This window comes from Eurosta solidaginis, chromosome 1, assembly GCF_040869045.1.
Source record: "Eurosta solidaginis isolate ZX-2024a chromosome 1, ASM4086904v1, whole genome shotgun sequence".
Taxonomy (NCBI): domain Eukaryota; kingdom Metazoa; phylum Arthropoda; class Insecta; order Diptera; family Tephritidae; genus Eurosta; species Eurosta solidaginis.
In genome coordinates, this window is record NC_090319.1 from 90,930,866 (window position 1) to 90,950,729 (window position 19,864).

General features: G+C 35.4%; 1 non-coding gene and 1 pseudogene across 1 annotated transcript; both read left to right on the plus strand.

The window, feature by feature from the left end:
• Nucleotides 1-19,864, plus strand: part of LOC137237217 (hematopoietically-expressed homeobox protein HHEX-like) — a 463,868-nt pseudogene that overhangs the window by 391,162 nt on the left and 52,842 nt on the right.
• LOC137238955 (U1 spliceosomal RNA) lies at nucleotides 9,910-10,073 on the plus strand. Its single transcript, XR_010949258.1, has one exon. It is a non-coding gene; the product is annotated as a U1 spliceosomal RNA (small nuclear RNA).

The window sequence follows — 19,864 nt, forward strand, 5'->3', positions numbered from 1 at the left end:
GAGCTAGTCTGAAAACTGAAGGCGGTCATCCATAATGAGCTCTTATATCGTAAGGCCGAAAATGAAAACTATTGAAGTAAATTTATCGAACACAAACGTATGCAAATTTTTGTCTATATTTTAAAACTTTTATCCAAGGTCCTTACAAGTTTAAATTATGTAGATGCGCCAAGGATTATACGATTTTCATCCATGAGTTACGCAATGATATCCACTTAGACTGCTTATGATGTCGAGGGCGGCATCCTTGGCACAATAGTTACTTCCTAATGTTTCAAGGTGTTTTTTTGGTGTAGCTCGGAAGCATAGCGCGACGAAAACATCCGTCAGAGTCTTCGGAGCTACACCTAGAGATTCTAGGAAAGTGACGTCGACGAAGATATGAGTTCGAAGTCGCAGTCCTATAGCTTCTGTGCTGGCATATTGTATAAGGGCCAGGATGTGTGGTAGCGACTGGTGGTCGGGATTGCTACTGTTCGCACGTCGGGAATTGTAGCTCTTAGAAACAGCCGAAAAAACTGGAGGCGCCCTTTAGTGCGATCAACAATAAGCCAGCATTTATGCTGATCGTTAAAACTGTGCCACGAGAGTCATGACTTTTAATAGACCATCAATAGCAACCGCAAGTCGCCTTTGTGCGTAACCAACAAGGAGCCACAAATGATTTAAAGAAATCGTGCCGACGAGTATTATAGTTAGCCCAGAGCATCTCCTTCAGTGAAACTACGCTGCAAAAGTGTTACCATTTTAAGTATTTCTCCCTCTCTCTGCAAGAAAATTTTCTGAACGATCCGCGAGAGGCAAAAACCAATATATAGCTTCTCCAAACCCAATTGTCAATCTCACCTATCCGCGGTGAATCCTGTTTCACTAATAGACGAGGCTCTGGCGACCCCAAGCTCCTCCCCAAAGCCTTCGGGGAGCAACCTTATCGCTACAACAACAACAACAGTTTTTGCTAGATTCCAACTTTTTTGCATGTGAACACGTCTTGCACGTCACCACACACAATCCAATTTTAATGTTAACCATTTAACAGCAGAAAATTCTCTGTCAACAATTTCAGCTGGTGTTAATATTATTTGATTTTCTCTTAAGATGATTTCTTTGTGGGAATATACATAGGTATTTAGTAGGATTAATTATATTTAAATTTTATTATTTGTAGCAATATATTTGCATGTTTTATGATTTAATATGAATTTGAATTTAATTAATATAATTTAGAAATTTTAGAAGAGGTAAAAAAACCTTAATTTCAATGGTAAATTGAGAGTTGAAAATGGCCTGTCGGCGTTGGAAATTCGTATATACGGTCTAAGTAGCAGATAAGACAACAAAAAAAATATAGTACATTTGGTGCATCTGTTTGGCACTTGTTTAAGGCTGCACGTTTTCAGGTTCGAGTCTCAATAAAGCTCTTTTCTTTGTTTTTTTTTTTGATGGAAAATCCCATTAAAATTGTAATTTATATTTATTAAGTGTGGATTTTTTTCTGTAATTTGAAATAACATTTCAAGTATACAGTTTTATAGTCCTTTTAATTCTACCCTAACAAAGTGCAAATGTGAAGTTCATAAAAAATTCCGCCAATTTTTGGCAATTTTTTCCCTTTTTGACTATTTTCCGTTTCAAATCTTTGAAAAAAAATCTGACCTTATTAATTCTCTGTTCTGACCTTATCAACTGACCATGCATCATTTCAAATACATTGCGGTTGCAAGTGCGAACGACCTCAAAAATATTTCGCTTTTGCTATTTTGTTTGTGGGTCAGGTGAAGGCGGGGAGGAAAAAGAAGATTTTTTCCCCTCATTCGAAACTTTGAAATATCAGAAAAGAAATGGAAATATGAAGTTTTGTATGGCATAACCTCATGCGTAAAAGGAATGGTATATGTGCGTACGAAAGCAAAAAACTATTTTCATACATTTCACACACGCGCCAATTGTTATGAGTGCCTGGTAATATAAAACTCTTTCTTGCCCAATGATTCTTCTTTCTTACACTTTGAAGACAAAGAAAGCAAGGTTGGATTTTTCACAATGTCTTTGGAAAAATAAATTCTATAAGTTTGCTTTTGGACAAGGTGTAGTAGGCGGGAATGGAAGTTTTTCTCTTAGGTTGTAGTAGTTTTGGTCTATATGTACGAGGCCAGACGAAAAGTTTGCATGTGTTAATAACACAAAATCAAATTTAAAATTTTGTCTGACTTCGATTTTTTGTTCTTTCTCTTATGTTTGTGATTTTGTTGATGAGGCGTAGGCGAGAATGTAAGATTTCCTCGCCAAAATCTAAGGTTGTGTTAGTTTTGGCCGGACGAAATGTTTGAATGTGTTGGTAATAAGAATCAACGAAAATTCAAAATTTAAGATTTTGTCTCTGGTTTGACTTTCGTGCTTGTGGATGAGGCGAAGGCGGTTATGGAAGTTAGGAAAAATGTTTGCATATTTTTAGCGACCTTTCCTATTTTGTATGGTCGCCTATTACCATGCCAGCTTTCGATGGTCTTGAAATGCCCTTTTTAGTTTTGAGAACAATTTCTAACAATTGAAAGTAATTCAACAATTGTTTGAATTTGGTTAGCCTTTGATTTTGTCAAATGGTTTTAGCACATTAATATATTCTTGCAAAATATTTTGATTTGATATTGTAAGAAAACGCGCTTATCGGCAAAATTTTGCTATTTTGGCGCATTATCAGCATTTTTCTAATTTCAGCTAAAAAAAAAATAAAGAAGGATTAACTTGAACGGGCTTCGAACCCACGAAAATCTACAACAAATTAGTGGCCTATACAGCTGTGCTACAATAGCTTATATTACTACGTAGCCTAACAGGCAGTTATAAGCATGAGTTTCAATCCAGTGAGTGATGAGTGAATGCGTGGGACATATATCGTTAGCTTAATGTGAAAATGTGCTCAGTCAACTTTTACGAATTTTACAAGAGACGAAAAAAAATTAATAACTTTTGAAATAACTTTCTTTTTTCAAAACTGTGAATGAGGATACCTTAATTGTAATGCTTTTGAGTTTAGAAGCTTTGAAAAAGATAAATAAAAATAATGTATGCCAACCCAGCAGCTATTTTATGACTTAGCACAATTTCCGCACTCATAAAAATTTTTTTTTCCTGACTTAGCACTTTTTACTCAATAAGTTTTCCCATCTCTCCTCACCTTTAATGATTGAAATAAAACACTAAAACTATATATTTCACAAAAAATACTATTTATTTGTCAAACTATATCTAACGGTTCTGATCTGGACTCTTTTGCCGGATGGTGCGCAGACACTAATTTATATTTAAATTCAAACAAATGTTGTGTTGTGTCTTATTCCAAAAAAGCAACTGCCACATACACTCAGAGAAAAACGCCGTTCTAAAATCCAGCACCACCGGACTCAATTCAAGCTTTTCATGTTCTTAATCTTTTGTTCTTGAAAAACGAACGACCTGTTCTCAAAACAACAACCTGAACTGACAACCATTTTCTTGAAAAGAGAACGGCTGGTCTTAAAATATGAACAAATGTTCTATGAATGAGAACAATGTTCTTAAATTAAGTTCAAGAAAAAAGAAACGGTATAATTCGTGTGTACTACAATGATAAATACAACATTTGGCACAAGCTTTACAGCAGTTGAAGTAGACCAGCGGGTACGATGTTGCGGTTGCGATCGTGTGGCTCGAGTTCGGTCACCGCCCAACCCTGAATTTTTTTAAAACAATTTTTTTATATTCTTTTTTTTTAACTCTTATTTTTCGCTGAGTTCCATTCACATATGCACAGGTATCTCTCAATCTTTATTATCCAATGTTTTAAATATATATTCAGATTGCATCATCATAAAAGAACAATTTTTCAATAAGAGAAATATATGAGAAAATGCATATTATTCGTTCTTTCTATAATTTGGAATTTTAATAATAATGTTTTTTGTTATTAATATTTTTTATAATGATTCAATTACTAGAGGTTTGTTCTTCAATGATGACAGATCTTTGACACTCCCAAATTGAAAAATCTTATGAGTGTGCAATGTAAACGAAAACTCACCGACGTGCATCGCCCGTACGTACGTAGCCCGGAACGTAGAAATCAAAACAATTTTGATTTTTTCCATAAGAACGTGTAAGCTGATCGCTCTCTCACTAGACAGAGTTGCCTAGTAAAATTTTGTGCGCTAATTTTTGACCGTTTGCAGTTTTATGCAAAAACACCCAATTAAAGTTTGTGAAAAATTGTGAAAATAATTCGAAATAATTATGTAAACGTGCAGATTATAAATATGTAATCGGTTTATATTTATTTAATATTAATTCCAGCCTTTTTCAACATCAAAAATTAAATTGGAAAAAGTTGATGTTTCCATAAGCATGCATGCAAACTGGTCAATAGCAACAGTGCTTATCTGTAAACAATGCACACACAGATATGTTATGTACATGTACACAGACGCACACATTGATTCCTACGGGATTGAGGGTTCGGTCAAACGTGTTTCGTACGACAAACGTCCGTACGTACGGCACACGTCGGTGGGTAATTGCCGCTTTAGGGCAAAAAACGCCGGTTGTTTGCGTGCGCTAAAAAAAAACGCAGTGCGGTTTTATTAGGTTGGCATGTAAGGAAAACGGGGAATAATTCAATCCCCTTCAGTGAAATTGTAGTAGTATATTAGTAGTGATAATAAATTTGTAAATGCCAAAAGTTTTTGGGGAAATAATTTCGTTTTCTACTAAATATTTCGTGAATTGATAAAGTTATGTTAGTTTGGTCATTCTTTCAGAAATTGTTTGAAGAATGCCGTACGTAAGATTTTTATTCAAAAATACGCTATATCAAAATTTGTTTCAAAAACTCCCTATATGAGCATAAGTTCAATGCATTTTGCAATAAGAGGGAGTTAATGAAAAGCATTCTGAGATGAAGCGTTCTTCAATCTAACTCTAATATAGGGCGGTTTTGTGACAAATCCTGAATTGGGAAATTTTTGAAAAATATTTTGAGATAGCACGATTTTGAACAGGCAGCCGACATGGTGTGATACGCTACTCAGCAGCCGCAATGAACTGACAAAAACAAAAATAAAAGAAAATGGCTTATTGTCTTAGAACTTTATATTCCTACCTTGACTTTGACAGAAGAGTTAAGTTTTTGTGCGGTCCTGCTACACAGGGAGTATTCACCTTTTTATTCTAAAATTTTGGAAAGCTCTTTTCCGTTAAGTATTCATGGAAGCGTTCCGGATAAACCGTTAATTTAGAATATTCGGGATACGTTCATTTGATTCTACCTCACGAGTCCGAATTTGCATAATATTCCAATGTACTTTATCTACAAACAAAATACTAAATCTCTTAATCGTTGTCAAGAGAGTAAAGACTTGAGTGTAATTGTTAACTCCAAACTCTCTTTCTAGTACCATTGACTTCGTTGTTTCAAAATTTGTGGCAATGGTTGGGTTCAGTAGACGTAACACGTAGACGTAATTGGTATTCAGGCTTTGCATGACAGAAGAACTTTTATCACACTATAATGTAATAAACTTTAGCACGAATTGCTCTGATTTATCTACTTTGTTCATTCCATGTGTTCCACTGCGTGATCTTCGGCATAATAGATTATTTATCGAACTAACTCATAAAACGAATTATGCTATGAATGAACCTATAACTGGGACTATACATCTAGCAAATCGATTCAGTAGTGTTATTAATTTTAATAACAGCTTATATAAGTTTAAGCTTGAACTGTTTTCTATTTTTAACTAGTCTGTAACAAAGCATGTAGTTATGGACATGTAACAATTGAAGTAGATTATGGTCAGCGCAAAGCATTTATCAAACACCAAAGGTATGTCTCAATTGGGTGAATCAAATTTAAAGGGGTTGTGTAGGCAACCCTTTCAAGGGCTTCCCAGCGCAATATATGGCTTCTCCAACCCAATTGTCAACCTCACCTACCCGCGGCGAATTCTGTTTCATTGACAGCCGAGGCTCTGGTGACCCCAAGTTCCTCATGGAATTAGGGGTGGGGAGGACGGGATGGTCTAGAAGGCTTAATGTGGTCATATAAATCCTTCCCGAGATGGTCGAACTAGTACCTTAATAGTGCTTTGTTACCGGAAAGTACCAAATCTATATTCGGTAAAGGACCATCAACATCGGCCCAAAGCCTTCGGGGAGTGTCTTTATCGTTAATACAACAACAACAACAACAACAACAAAGCATGTACTATTAGACTGAATGAATTAAATACAGTCGGGCCTCGATTATCCGTGATCCGGTTAACCGGTAACCCCGATTAACCGTCATGGCCAAAGATCAGTCTATGGTTTTTTCTTTGCAGTGTTTTCAAATTGTTTGCTTCGATTAACCGTGATTACCTCTATTATCCGTGATGGCAGCGAAAATTGTGTTTGTGTTAATAGCACGTCACTGTAGGTGAATATGTACATATGTATGTATTATAAACATGAAAACGGGGAATTCCCTTCTTTGACGATGAGCCAGAAGCGTTTACAAGTTATTATTGTAGTTTAGTTTTGAATTTTGAGAAGTGCGGGTGGTTAGATCTAAATATATTTAGTATGGCACCGTTACAAGTGGTAAAGTGGTAAAAAGAAACGTTTTAAATATTGAAGATAAAGTAAAAATAATTAACGAGCATTTGAAAAATAATGTGAGTGTTAAAATGATAGCTCAAAAATTCGAAGTTGGGATGCAGACCGTTTATGACATTTTAAAAAGCAAAGACAAGCTTTTAAAGTTTTGTGCAGAGAGTGATTCGGTGGTTGGATTTCGTAACCGAAAAACTTTAAAGACAGCTGAAGAACCAAAAGTTGATTTGGCAATTTACGAATGGTTCAGACATGAGCGTTTTAAAGGCACTCCAATTACAGGACTGATGATAAGAGAAAAGGCTAAAATATACCACACAAAACTAAACATCGCTTCTGAGTGTGAATACTCCAACGAATGGTTGCAAAATTTTAAGAATAGACATGGAATAAAAAAACTTCATGCTGAAGGAGAAAAATCTTCATCAGACTATGTAAGTGCCACAATTAAATGAATTGATATCAACGGAAAATCTTACCAGTGAGCAAATTTATAATGCGGACGAGACAGGCCTTTTTTGGAAGTGTTTGCCCGAGAGCAGTTTGGTTTGTCATAATGAAAGATTCATAGATGGACATAAGGTGTCAAAAGAAAGGCTAACCACTTCATTTTGCACTAATGCTGCTGGTACACACAAGTGCAAAGCTTTAGTTATTGGTAAAAGTGCTCGTACAAGAGCCCTAAAAAATGTATACGACCTTCCCGTTATTTACTTATAAGGCCAATTCAAAAGCATGGGTAACGTAAACAATATTTTTAGAATGGTTTACCAAAAACTTTGTGCCAGAGGTAAAAGAGCATCTTAAGAAAATCGGTCTTACGGATAATAGCAAAATCCTCCTGTTATTGGACAACTGCCCGGCACATCCAGACGTTCACGGTTTCAAGGCTAAAAACGTTATTGTAAAACATTTGCCACCGAATTGTAAGTCCTTGATCCAATCGATGGATCAGGGTGTAATATGGAGTTTTAAATGCCATTATCGTAAAACTATAGTGCAAAAACTAGTCTCGTCAAATAATAGAGAAGATTTTAAGAAAGAATTTAATATAAAGAAAGCCCTGTGGTCCATTGATAATGCTTGGGACGCTGTGACTTCTGAAGTTTTGAAGAACGCTTGGAATAATTTGTTATGCCCAGATAATGAAGGTGCGTGGGCATATTTTTATAATTTTATAAAATATTTTCATGCAAAAATTCATTAGTTTTTGTTATAGGTATGGACATATTGAATACGCACGTGAATGTGGCACAAATGATCAATATTATGGATGACTTTACCACAGAGGATATAGAGACATGGCTGAAATGTGATGAAAATGCCTCCCAATTTGCTGTTTTGTCAGATGAAGAAATTATAAGCGTAGCAAACAGTAACTCAGATGAACCTGAGTGAGACAATGGATTGGAAGACACTGATGAAGACGATCTAATTGTTTAAGAAACAACTTTAAAAGAAGCGAAAGAGGCATCAAGCACATTGCTGAATTTCCTGGATAGCCCTGGTTGTCCCGGAACTTATAAAAGAAAATTATGAATTGGAAAATATTAGACAATCAACATTCCACGACTTTTTTTTAAGAAATTGTATTCTTTTTTTGCTCGAAGTAATTTTTTTGCCTCATATTTTCAGTAGAAAATTTCATGTATACATACAGTTTATTTAATATAAAAATGTACATAATTTTCTTGAATACATTTTTTTAATGTAAATATGTATGTGCACCAATGTTCACTTCTTAAATAATAAAAATATTAAAAAAACTATAATCAAAATTGTTATTCCATTAACCGTGAAAATCGATTATCCGTAATGCTTCTGGTCCCGACCATCACGGATAATCGAGGCCCGACTGTACATAAATAAAATGCGCGCACAAAGAAACGACTAGTAATTCAGATTGATATTATTGACTGGTTGACTTAGCACATTTTTTTTGAACAGTTGACGACTTAGCACATTTACACATCATTACAAACAGCACGTAAAAATTAAAAATTAATTTTTTTTTCTTGTGAGTGATGTAGTTTGAATTCAGTTTTAAAACTGTATTAAAATACAATTTTTCAAAAAAATTGACTTATCACATTTTCATATTAAGCTAACGATATATAACTAATGGTAATTTCTGACTTGGAAACATTACCAATCATCATATATTATTTACAAAAATCAGAGAATTAAAATTTGCAGTAATATTTTCTCAGATCAGAGATCTTTTTGGTAACAGACGAACAGAGAAAATCGTTAAGAGAATTTTCTTTTACGTCTTGCAATATGTTAAATTAACCATGACTATTAGGATAGGTCGACATATTTTCGAATAAAAAATATTTACGATTCGAATTCGAGCTCAAGGTCTATAACAATTTTAATGATAATTCCGGTTTTATTTTTTAAATTTTTCTATAATTGAAAAAGTATTTTTTAATTTGGAATAATTCCAGAAAAAATTAAACAAAAATTTTTAATTACCATAAAAGCTATTGTTATAGGTAATGAGGTCGAGCTTGAACCTGGAATCCTTTATCAATACGCCGATAAAACAAAAACAATTGGTAGAGAATGTTTAACTTGGTCTACAAGAGGAAAATAAAAAAAATTCTTGAGCGTTTAGTTGTGACTTGGATACGGCCAATTAAAAGATAAATCTAGTAAAGCTAAAATGTCTTCACTTTTCCTATAAGTTCGTTCGCACAAAAACAATAAAGGTTACCTATATAAAACCGATATCTCAGTCCAGCTCCTTGGTCTTAATATTCTACTTCTTCTGGGAATTCGGTTTCGCATAGTTTTAACCTTTTTTTATAAATTTAAAAAAAAAAAAATCTAAATACGTACCTACATATGTATGTACATATACATATGCATTTTTATTAAACTAATCCAATACCATATCTATCACTCATAAATAAAGAACAATGCGTCTTTGAAGGCCCACAAATTAAAAGGGAATATTATTTTATCATATGCGACCAAGTGCATCGCTTAAACATACGACAACTTGTTTTTCTAGCAAATACAGTACATACCACGAAGCCCAAATGAACATACATTCACATTTAAAAGAACATACAATCGCACATATATTTATAAAAACACAAATTCATGAACATACATACATATGTACATATTTACAAACATCGCACGCTTTCTATTGCTTACTTTAGTGTTTTAAAATTTCATTCATCATTCAAAGATTGAAATGAAATTGCTTATAATTCTCATTTATTTTATGCGTGAGTCCGTTGAAATAGTTGGTTGTTAGCTGAAGGAAGCATACTTACCTGGCGTAGAGGTTACCGTGATCATGAAGGCGGTTCCTCCGGAGCGAGGCTTAGCCATTGCACTTCGGCTGAGTTGACCTTCGCGATTATTCCTAATGCGAATAACTCGTGCGTGTAATTTTTGGTAGCCGGGAATGGCGTTCGCGCCGTCCCGACGTAATTAATAAATACAAAGATCATCGAAAATAAAGATGTTGCAGGGACGAGAAATCGTGTGAAGCAAACTTCAGAAAATTATAAATAGGTCACATTCACCACTTTAGCTAATGTTGGCTAATCCCGTGATTTTTGAGGAACAACGTTATATGTGATTGTAACCTCTCAGTCACAGCTGTTTTTACTCGTGACTGTGACTGTAACAAAACAAAAACAACAAAGGAAAATTAATTTAAATTTTTCCCTGCGGATTGTGTTGCGAATAAGTAGCAGATGTCACAGAAAAACTCTAAAGGCTCGGCTCCATTACTGATACTTAGCATAGACTTGACTTGACTTGGCGTAAACTTGGCAACTTAGCCTTGATTATACTCCACTTAGCGCATACAATCTGGCATCATAATCAATAAATGTCAATTTGTATGACGAAATATCAAAATGAAATGGAAGCAAACAAAATGGCATCTCAAAATGTAAACGTCACTTAGAACTTACATAAAAATAAAATAAATAAATGTAAGGCGCGATAACCTCCGACGAGATCTAAGGCCGAGCTTCTCTTCCAATTTGCGTCGTGCTCCTCTTGATTTGTCCCTACAAATTGGCCGGACGGGACCTACATGTTTTATGCCGACTCCGAACGGCATCTGCAAGGCAGATGAGTTTTCACTGAGAGCTTTTCATGGCAGAAATACAATCGGAGCGCTTGCCAGACACTGCCGAGGCATGATTCAATCAGAAGAGGTTTGCTCGACAGACGAATTTTTTGACAATTTCAGCCGTTTTGCTCCCAAATCGAATAGACATCAGTTAACTGTGTTGTTTCTTTGCAATTTTTCGAAAAATATTAGTAGTAGAAATAGGAAGCAATCAGTTTACAAATCCCCGATAAGTACTGGAGTGCATAATTCCTTAGAACATTTATTTTAATTTTATGATGAATTTATTAACTATGCCATGATCTATTAGTGTGGCTGAACATAGGTAATTTTTTGAAAAGTACGGACATCAAGGAATCGTGCACATATCGGAGATACCATAACGAAATGTACTCATTGAACATGTTAACTTATTCATTCCGTATGTTCGGAAAATTCGTCCCCATTTAAGAATTTGGGAAATCGGTTTATATTTGGAATATTATGTAGTATATACTTATTTGATATATTCGGACCCCGTGAGGTAGTATGAAACGAACGTGTTCCAAATATTCTAAATTAACGGAAGACTTCCATGAATACTCAACGTAAAGGAGCTTTCCGAAATTGCAGAGTAAAAAGGTGAATACTCCCTGTGTAGCAGGACCGCATAAACGCTGAACTCTTCTGTCAAAGTCAAGACCGGAATATAAAGTTCTAAGACAATAAGCCATTTTCTTTTACATTTTTTTTGGCAGACCATATCGGCTGCCTTTTCAATATAGTCCTATCTCAAAACATTTTTCAAAAACTTCCTATTTCATGATTTGTCACAAAAACGCCCTATATTAGAATTAGATTGAAGAACGCCTCAGAATGCTTTTCATTAACTCCCCCTTATGTCAAAATGCATTGAACTTATGCTCATATAGGGAGTTTTTGAAACAAATTGTGATAGTGTATTTTTGAATAAAATTCTAAACCAACATAGCTCTTTATAAATTCATGAAATATTTAGTAGAAAATGAATTATTTCCTCCAAAACCTGTTGCCATTTACAAATTTATTATCACTACTAATATACTACTAAAGGTACTTTTCTACTACAATTTTTGCTAAAGGGGATTGAATTATTACCCGTTTTCCTTACTTCGTAAAAGCAACCCGTCCAGATTTTTCAATTTGGGAGTGTCAAAGCTCTGCCGTCATTGAAGAACAAACCTCTAGTAATTGAATCATGCTGCCGAGGGACGACCCCGCTTAGAAAAATTTTCTTCTAATTGAAAAATCTTATTTTTAAAATTTTGATGTTGCTTTGCCCGGGAGTTGAACCCAGGGCATACGGTGTGATAGGCGGAGCACGCTACCATCACACCACGGTGGCCGCCGGTCAGCTGTTTTATCTGGTTATGGCTTTATGGTTATAAGTCACCATTAATTCGCCCTTCAAGTCTATGCTAAGCATCAGTAATGGGGCCTTAAAGCACACAGATGAGTAGTGATAAACGATATTTCACTATCGATGATTGCATCGCCGCTATCACTATTAGTATTAGAATTTCGTGCCGAAGGAAAATCGCCAGTCACTGATATATTTGGATTGCAATAGCTATAGCTATTAGCGATTTATCAATAGCGGTGATGCAATCACCAAATGCGAAATATCGTTCCATCATTACGGTGCAATAATATTTTTCATATAAATGCGTTTAAAGCCGGAGTCATTGGTGCCGTATGTCGTATCGCTGTATCCGTATCCCTAACGTAATCAGCTGTTTATCGTTACGACGGTAAACCAAAACCCAATTGGTTGGCTACGATACGGTTACGACCTTAGCGGCACCAATAATCGATTGCATTGATTCTCATAAGGTTGGTCGAATCAGCTGTTAAAAGGTTACCGATACGGTTACCGATAAAGCACCAATGTCTCCAGCTTAAAGCCGGAGTCATTGGTGCCGTATGTCGTATCGCTGTATCCGTATCCCTAACGTAATCAGCTGTGTATCGTTACGACGGTAAATCAAAACCCAATTGGTTGGCGCCCACCGTGGTGTGATGGTAGCGTGCTCCGCCTACCACACCGTATGCCCTGGGTTCGCACCCCGGACAAAGCAACATCAAAATTTTAGAAATAAGGTTTTTAAATTAGAAGAAAATTTTTCTAAGCGGGGTCGCCCCTCGGCAGTGTTTGGCAAGCGCTCCGGGTGTATTTCTGCCATGAAAAGCTCTCAGTGAAAACTCATCTGCCTTGCAGATGCCGTTCGGAGTCGGCATAAAACATGTAGGTCCCGTCCGGCCAATTTGTAGGGAAAATCAAGAGGAGCACGACGCAAATTGGAAGAGAAGCTCGGCCTTAGATCTCTTCGGAGGTTATCGCGCCTTACATTTATTTTTTATTTTATAATTGGTTGGCTACGATACGGTTACGACCTTAGCGGCACCAATAATCGATTGCATTGATTCTCATAAGATTGGTCGAATCAGCTGTTATAAGGTTACCGATAAAGCACCAATGTCTCCAGCTTAACACAAGCTTATGCATTGCAATAACATCGCCACAATCAACCAAGATGTTGCGTTTGTAAATATGAAGGAACTTCAGACTTGGCAATTGAAGTTTATTACGCCTTGCCCACTCAAACATACAAAATTTCGCTAAGCACTGTTGTAAACATACTCTCTATACAACAAAAATACTTGCTAGCATATTTTGTGTAGTACTCGATTGTTATATTGCAGTTTTTAATTGTGAAAAATATTAGAAAATTTACCAACCAGGGGAAAAAATAATTTCACTTGCAAAGTGTCCCAACACCCTTAGCCCTAGCAAATGTCAAATTCTTCTTCTTATGATTTGCTTGGAACAAAATTGGGGAGTTGGCTACTTTTAAATATCAGATGGCTCCAGTGTCGCTCATTCTACCGTTCTCCATAAAAATACATGCAATCTACTCATGATGCATAAGCATGTGTTAAAGTCATCTATATGAAAAACTGCTTGTGTGCGGACCTATAATATTTTGGAATTTTAATAATAGTGTTTTTTTGTTATTAATATTTTTTATCATGATTCAATTACTAGAGGTTTGTTCTTCAATGATGACAGATCTTTGACACTCCCAAATTGAAAAATATAGACGGGTTGCTTTTACGAAGTAACATGTCAACCTAATATAAACGCACGCAAGTCATTTTCTGCCAAAAATTTCTCATGCACATACAACTTGTATGAGAGCAACCCAAATTGAATTTGCTGCGTAAAAACCTAACTCGATCTCCAATTTTTGTTCTACGTGACATTTAGATTTGACGTTTGCACAAATCCCTTCAAAAATTTGGTCACAAAACCTAATCACACCCATGCAAAAGTGACTATGAATATAACTTATGACCGTAAAATGACTAGTCAAGTGACGTGGAATGACGAGAGCGTTTTTGCAGGGATGCTTCACATTGACGCAACGCATGCTTATTTGGGTTTGGGCAAAAAACGCCAGTTGTTTGCGTGCGCTAAAAAAACGCAGTGCGGTTTTATTAGGTTGGCATGTAAGGAAAACGGGGAATAATTCAATCCCCTTCAGTGAAATTTTAGTAGTGATAATAAATTTGTAAATGCCAAAAGTTTTTGTGGAAACAATTTCATTTTCTACTAAATATTTCGTGAATTGATAAAGTTATGTTGGTTTGGTCATTCTTTCAAAAATTGTTTGAAGAATGCCGTACGTTAGAATTTTATTCAAAAATGCACTATCTCAAAATTTGATTCAAAAACTCCCTATATGAGCATAAGTTCAATGCATTTTGCAATAAGAGGGAGTTAATGAAAAGCATTCTGAGATGAAGCGTTCTTCAATCTAACTCTAATATAGGGCGGTTTTGTGACAAATCCTGAATTGGGAAATTTTTGAAAAATATTTCGAGATAGCACGATTTTGAACAGACAGCCGACATGGTGTGATACGCTACTCAGCAGCCGCAATGAACTGACAAAAACAAAAATAAAAGAAAATGGCTTATTGTCTTAGAACTTTATATTCCTACTTTGACTTTGACAGAAGAGTTAAGTTTTTGTGCGGTCTTCTACACAGGGAGTATTCACCTTTTTATTCTAAAATTTCGGAAAGCTCTTTTCCCTTAAGTATTCATGGAAGCGTTCCGATAAACCGTTAATTTAGAATATTCGGGATACGTTCATTTGATTCTACCTCACGAGGTCCGAATTTGCATAATATTCCAAATATAAACCGAATCTCCAAACTCTTAAATGGAGACGAATGTTCCGAACATACGGAATTAATAGAACAGACGGTCGACTTTTAATACGCGCCCAAAAATATCGAGAGAAGTGGCAAAAACGCGTATTGACCTCGATAACAATAATTCGAAGGCGGAAATAAAAACTTTAGCTCGTTCAAAAGATATTGACGAAAAACCGAAAAATGGCCCCGGGTTGCGTTGGCGGCCTTCGGCCGAGCTTATAAAAAATTACCCCGGCCGGCCCACCAATGACGTGGGATCAAAATTAAATGCGTGAAAAATCCCTTTGTACACAAAATCTTTTTCAGTGCACAAAAGCATTACAACAACCACATGAAAATTGCCAACTTTAACTCCAAATATCTTCGAACAGAGATACAATTTTTCTTTTCCGCCTTAGCATTATTGTTGTCGAGGTCACCTCTCTCGATATTTTTGGACGCGTGTTCGCAGTAGACTCCTGTTCTAGACTTTTACTTGAATAAGTTAACATGCCCAATGAGTACATTTCGTTATGGCATCTCCATTATTTACTAATGACATTTTTACGTGAATCGTTTTAATAGTCGAGGTTTTGACGTTGAAAGATGAATTTTGAATTGGTTTCTTTTTCGAATGTTCATAGGTTTACGAAAGTGCACGATTCCTTGCTGTCCGTACTTTTCATATAACCTATGTTCAGGCACACTAATAGATCATGGCACAGTTAATAAATTCATCATAAAATTAAAATAAATGTGCTAAGGAATTATGCAGTTAAGTACTTATCGGGTATTTGGAAACTGATTGCTTCCTATTTCTACTACTAATATTTTTCGAAAATTCAGAAAGAAACAACACAGTTAACGGATGCCACTTCGATTTGGGAGCAAAATGGCTGCAATTTTCAAAAAATGTGTATGTCGAGCAAACCTCTTGTGATTGAATCATGATTTTTTATTAATGACATAAAAATTATTTATTAATAAAAAAATAAATAAATGGGTACTACTTAAAAAATTACCCCCAAATATCAAGCAAAAACCGTTCTTGAATAGAGACCGAAAAATGTTAAATCGACCACAAATCGTTCTCGAAGCGTGAGAACGAAAAATCTTAAATCAAGCCCAAGTGGTGCTCGAAATGAGCACAGAAGGCTCACACATCAATACCAAAGTGGTCACAAAATACGAACGGTGTGCTTGGAAAAACTGTTCTTAAAACAAGCCCGTCGGTCACGAGTTAAGAAAAAACGTATTTGACAGACTTTTGTCAACGAATGTTCTTAATTTTGAACTTGTTTCGTTCGGTTTAGAACGATTTTTTCTCTGAGTGTACTTTATTTACAAACAAAATACTAAATCTTTTAATCGTTGTCAAGAGAGTAAAGACTTGAGTGTAATTGTTAACTCCAAACTCTCTTTTTCTAGTAGCATTGACTTCGTTGTTTCAAAATTTGTGGCAATGATGCTCAATAATATGGAATCCTTTTATGAATCTAACTCCTATAAAATTGAGAGAGTTTAAACAATTTTTACAAAAATTGCTTTATGTATGCTTCACTGGCCAGGCGGCATCCCTTCATATACCAGCAGGGGCAAATTAATTGGTATTCAGGCTTTGCATGACAGAAGAACTTTTATCACACTCATGTTGCCTATAATGTAATAAACTTTAGCACGAATTGCTCTGATTTATCTACTTTGTTCATTCCATATATTCCACTGCGTGATCTTCGGCATAATAGATTATTTATCGAACTAACTCATAAAACGAATTATGCTATGAATGAACCTATAACTGGGACTATACATCTAGCAAATCGATTCAGTAGTGTTATTAATTTTAATAACAGCTTATATAAGTTTAAGCTTGAATTGTTTTCTATTTTTAACTAGTCTGTAACAAAGCATGTAGTTATGGACATGTAACAATTGAAGTAGATTATGGTCAGCGCAAAGCATTTATCAAACACCAAAGGTATGTCTCAGTTGGGTGAATCAAATTTAAAGGGGTTGTGTAGGCAACCCTCTCAAGGGCTTCCCAGCGCAATATATGGCTTCTCCAACCCAATTGTCAACCCCACCTACCCGCGGCGAATTCTGTTTCATTGACAGCCGAGGCTCTGGTGACCCCAAGTTCCTCATGGAATTAGGGGTGGGGAGGACGGGATGGTCTAGAAGGCTTAATGTAGTCATATAAATCGTTCCCGAGATGGTCGAACTAGTACCTTAATAGTGCTTTGTTACCGGAACGTACCGGATCTATATGCGGCAAAGGACCATCAACATCGGCCCAAAGCCTTCGAGGAGTACCTTTATCGTTAATACAACAACAACAACAAAGCATGTACTATTAGACTGAATGAATTAAATACAGTCGGGCCTCGATTATCCGTGAACCGGTTAACCGGTAACCCCGATTAACCGTGGTGGCCAAAGATCAGTCAACTGTTTTTTCTTTGCAGTGTTTTCAAATTGTTTGCTTCGATTAACCGTGATTACCTCTATTATCCGTGATGGCAGCGAAAATTGTGTTTGTGTTAATAGCACGTCACTGTAGGTGAATATGTACATATGTATGTATTATAAACATGAAAACGGGGAATTCCCTTCTTTGACGATGAGCCAGAAGCGTTTACAAGTTATTATTGTAGTTTAGTTTTGAATTTTGAGAAGTGCGGGTGGTTAGATCTAAATATATTTAGTATGGCACCGTTACCAGTGGTAAAAAGAAAAAGAAACGTTTTAAGTATTGAAGAAAAAGTAAAAATAATTAACGGGTATTTGAAAAATAATGTGAGTGTTAAAATGATAGCTCAAAAATACGAAGTTGGGATGCAGACCGTTTATGACATTTTAAAAAGCAAAGACAAGCTTTTAAAGTTTTGCGCAGAGAGTGATTCGGTGGTTGGATTTCGTAACCGAAAAACTTTAAAGACAGCTGAAGAACCAAAAGTAGATTTGGCACTTTACGAATGGCTCAGACAAGAGCGTTTTAAAGGCACTCCAATTGCAGAACTGATGATAAGAGAAAAGGCTAAAATATACCATACAAAACTAAACATTGATTCTGAGTGTGAATACTCCAACGGGTGGTTGCAAAATTTTAAGAATAGACATGGAATAGAAAGACTTCATGCTGAAGGAGAAAAATCTTCAGCAGACTTTGTAAGTGCCAGTGTTTGTAGAACAATTAAATGAATTGATATCAACGGAAAATCTTACCAGTGAGCAAATTTATAATGCGGACGAGACAGGCCTTTTTTGGAAGTGTTTGCCCGAGAGCAGTTTGGTTTGTCATAATGAAAGATTCACAGATGGACATAAGGTGTCAAAAGAAAGACTAACCACTTCAGTTTGCGCTAATGCTGTTGGTACACACAAGTGCAAAGCTTTAGTTATTGGTAAAAGTGCTCGTACAAGAGCCCTAAAAAATGTATACGACCTTCCCGTAATTTATAAGGCCAATTCAAAAGCATGGGTACCGCAAACAATATTTTTAGAATGGTTTACCAAAAACTTTGTGCCAGAGGTAAAAGAGCATCTTGAGAAAATCGGTCTTACGGATGATAGCAAAATCCTCCTGTTATTGGACAACTGCCCGGCACATCGAGATATTCACGATTTTAAGGCTATAAAGGTTATTGTAAAAAATTTGCCACCGAATTGTAAGTCCTTGATCCAATCGATGGTGTATTATGGAGTTTTAAATGCCATTATCGTAAAACTATAGTGCAAAAACTAGTCTCGTCAAATAATAGAGGAGATTTTAAGAAAGAATTTAATATAAAGAAAGCCCTGTGGTCCATTGATAATGCTTGGGACGCTGTTACTTCTGAAGTTTTGAAGAACGCTTGGAATAATTTGTTATGCCCAGATAATGAAGGTGCGTAGGCATATTTTTATAATTTTATAAAATATTTGCATGCAAAAATTCATTGATTTTTATTACAGGTATGGACATATCGAATACGCACGTGAATTTGGCACAAATGATCAATATTACGGATGACTTTACCACAGAGGATATAAAGACATGGCTGAAATGTGATGAAAATGCCTCCCAATTTGCTGCTTTATCAGATGAAGAAATTATAAGCATGGGAAAAAGTAACTCAGATGAACCTGAGCGAGACAATGGATTGGAATACACTGATGAAGACGATGTAATTGTTTAAGAAAACACTTTAAAAGAAGCGAAAGAGGCATCAAGCACATTGCTGAATTTCCTGGATAGCCCTGGTTGTCCCGGAACTTATAAAAGAAAATTATAAATTGGAAAATATTAGGCAATCAACATTCCACGACTTTTTTTAAGAAATTGTAATCTTTTTTTGCTCGAAGTCATTTTTTTGCCTCATATTTTCAGTAGAAATTTTCATGTATACATACATTGTATTTAATATAAAAATGTACATAATTTTCTTCAATACATTTTTTTAATGTAAATATGTATGTGCACCAATGTTCACTTCTTAAATAATAAAAATATTAAAAAAACTATAATCAAAATTGTTATTCCATTAACCGTGAAAATCGATTATCCGTAATGCTTCTGGTCCCGACCATCACGGATAATCGAGGCCCGACTGTACATAAATAAAATGCGCGCACAAAGAAACGACTAGTAATTCAGATTGATATTATTGACTGGTTGACTTAGCACATTTTTTTTGAACAGTTGACGACTTAGCACATTTACACATCATTACAAACAGCACGTAAAAATTAAAAATTAATTTTTTTTTCTTGTGAGTGATGTAGTTTGAATTCAGTTTTAAAACTGTATTAAAATACAATTTTTCAAAAAAATTGACTTATCACATTTTCATATTAAGCTAACGATATATAACTAATGGTAATTTCTGACTTGGAAACATTACCAATCATCATATATTATTTACAAAAATCA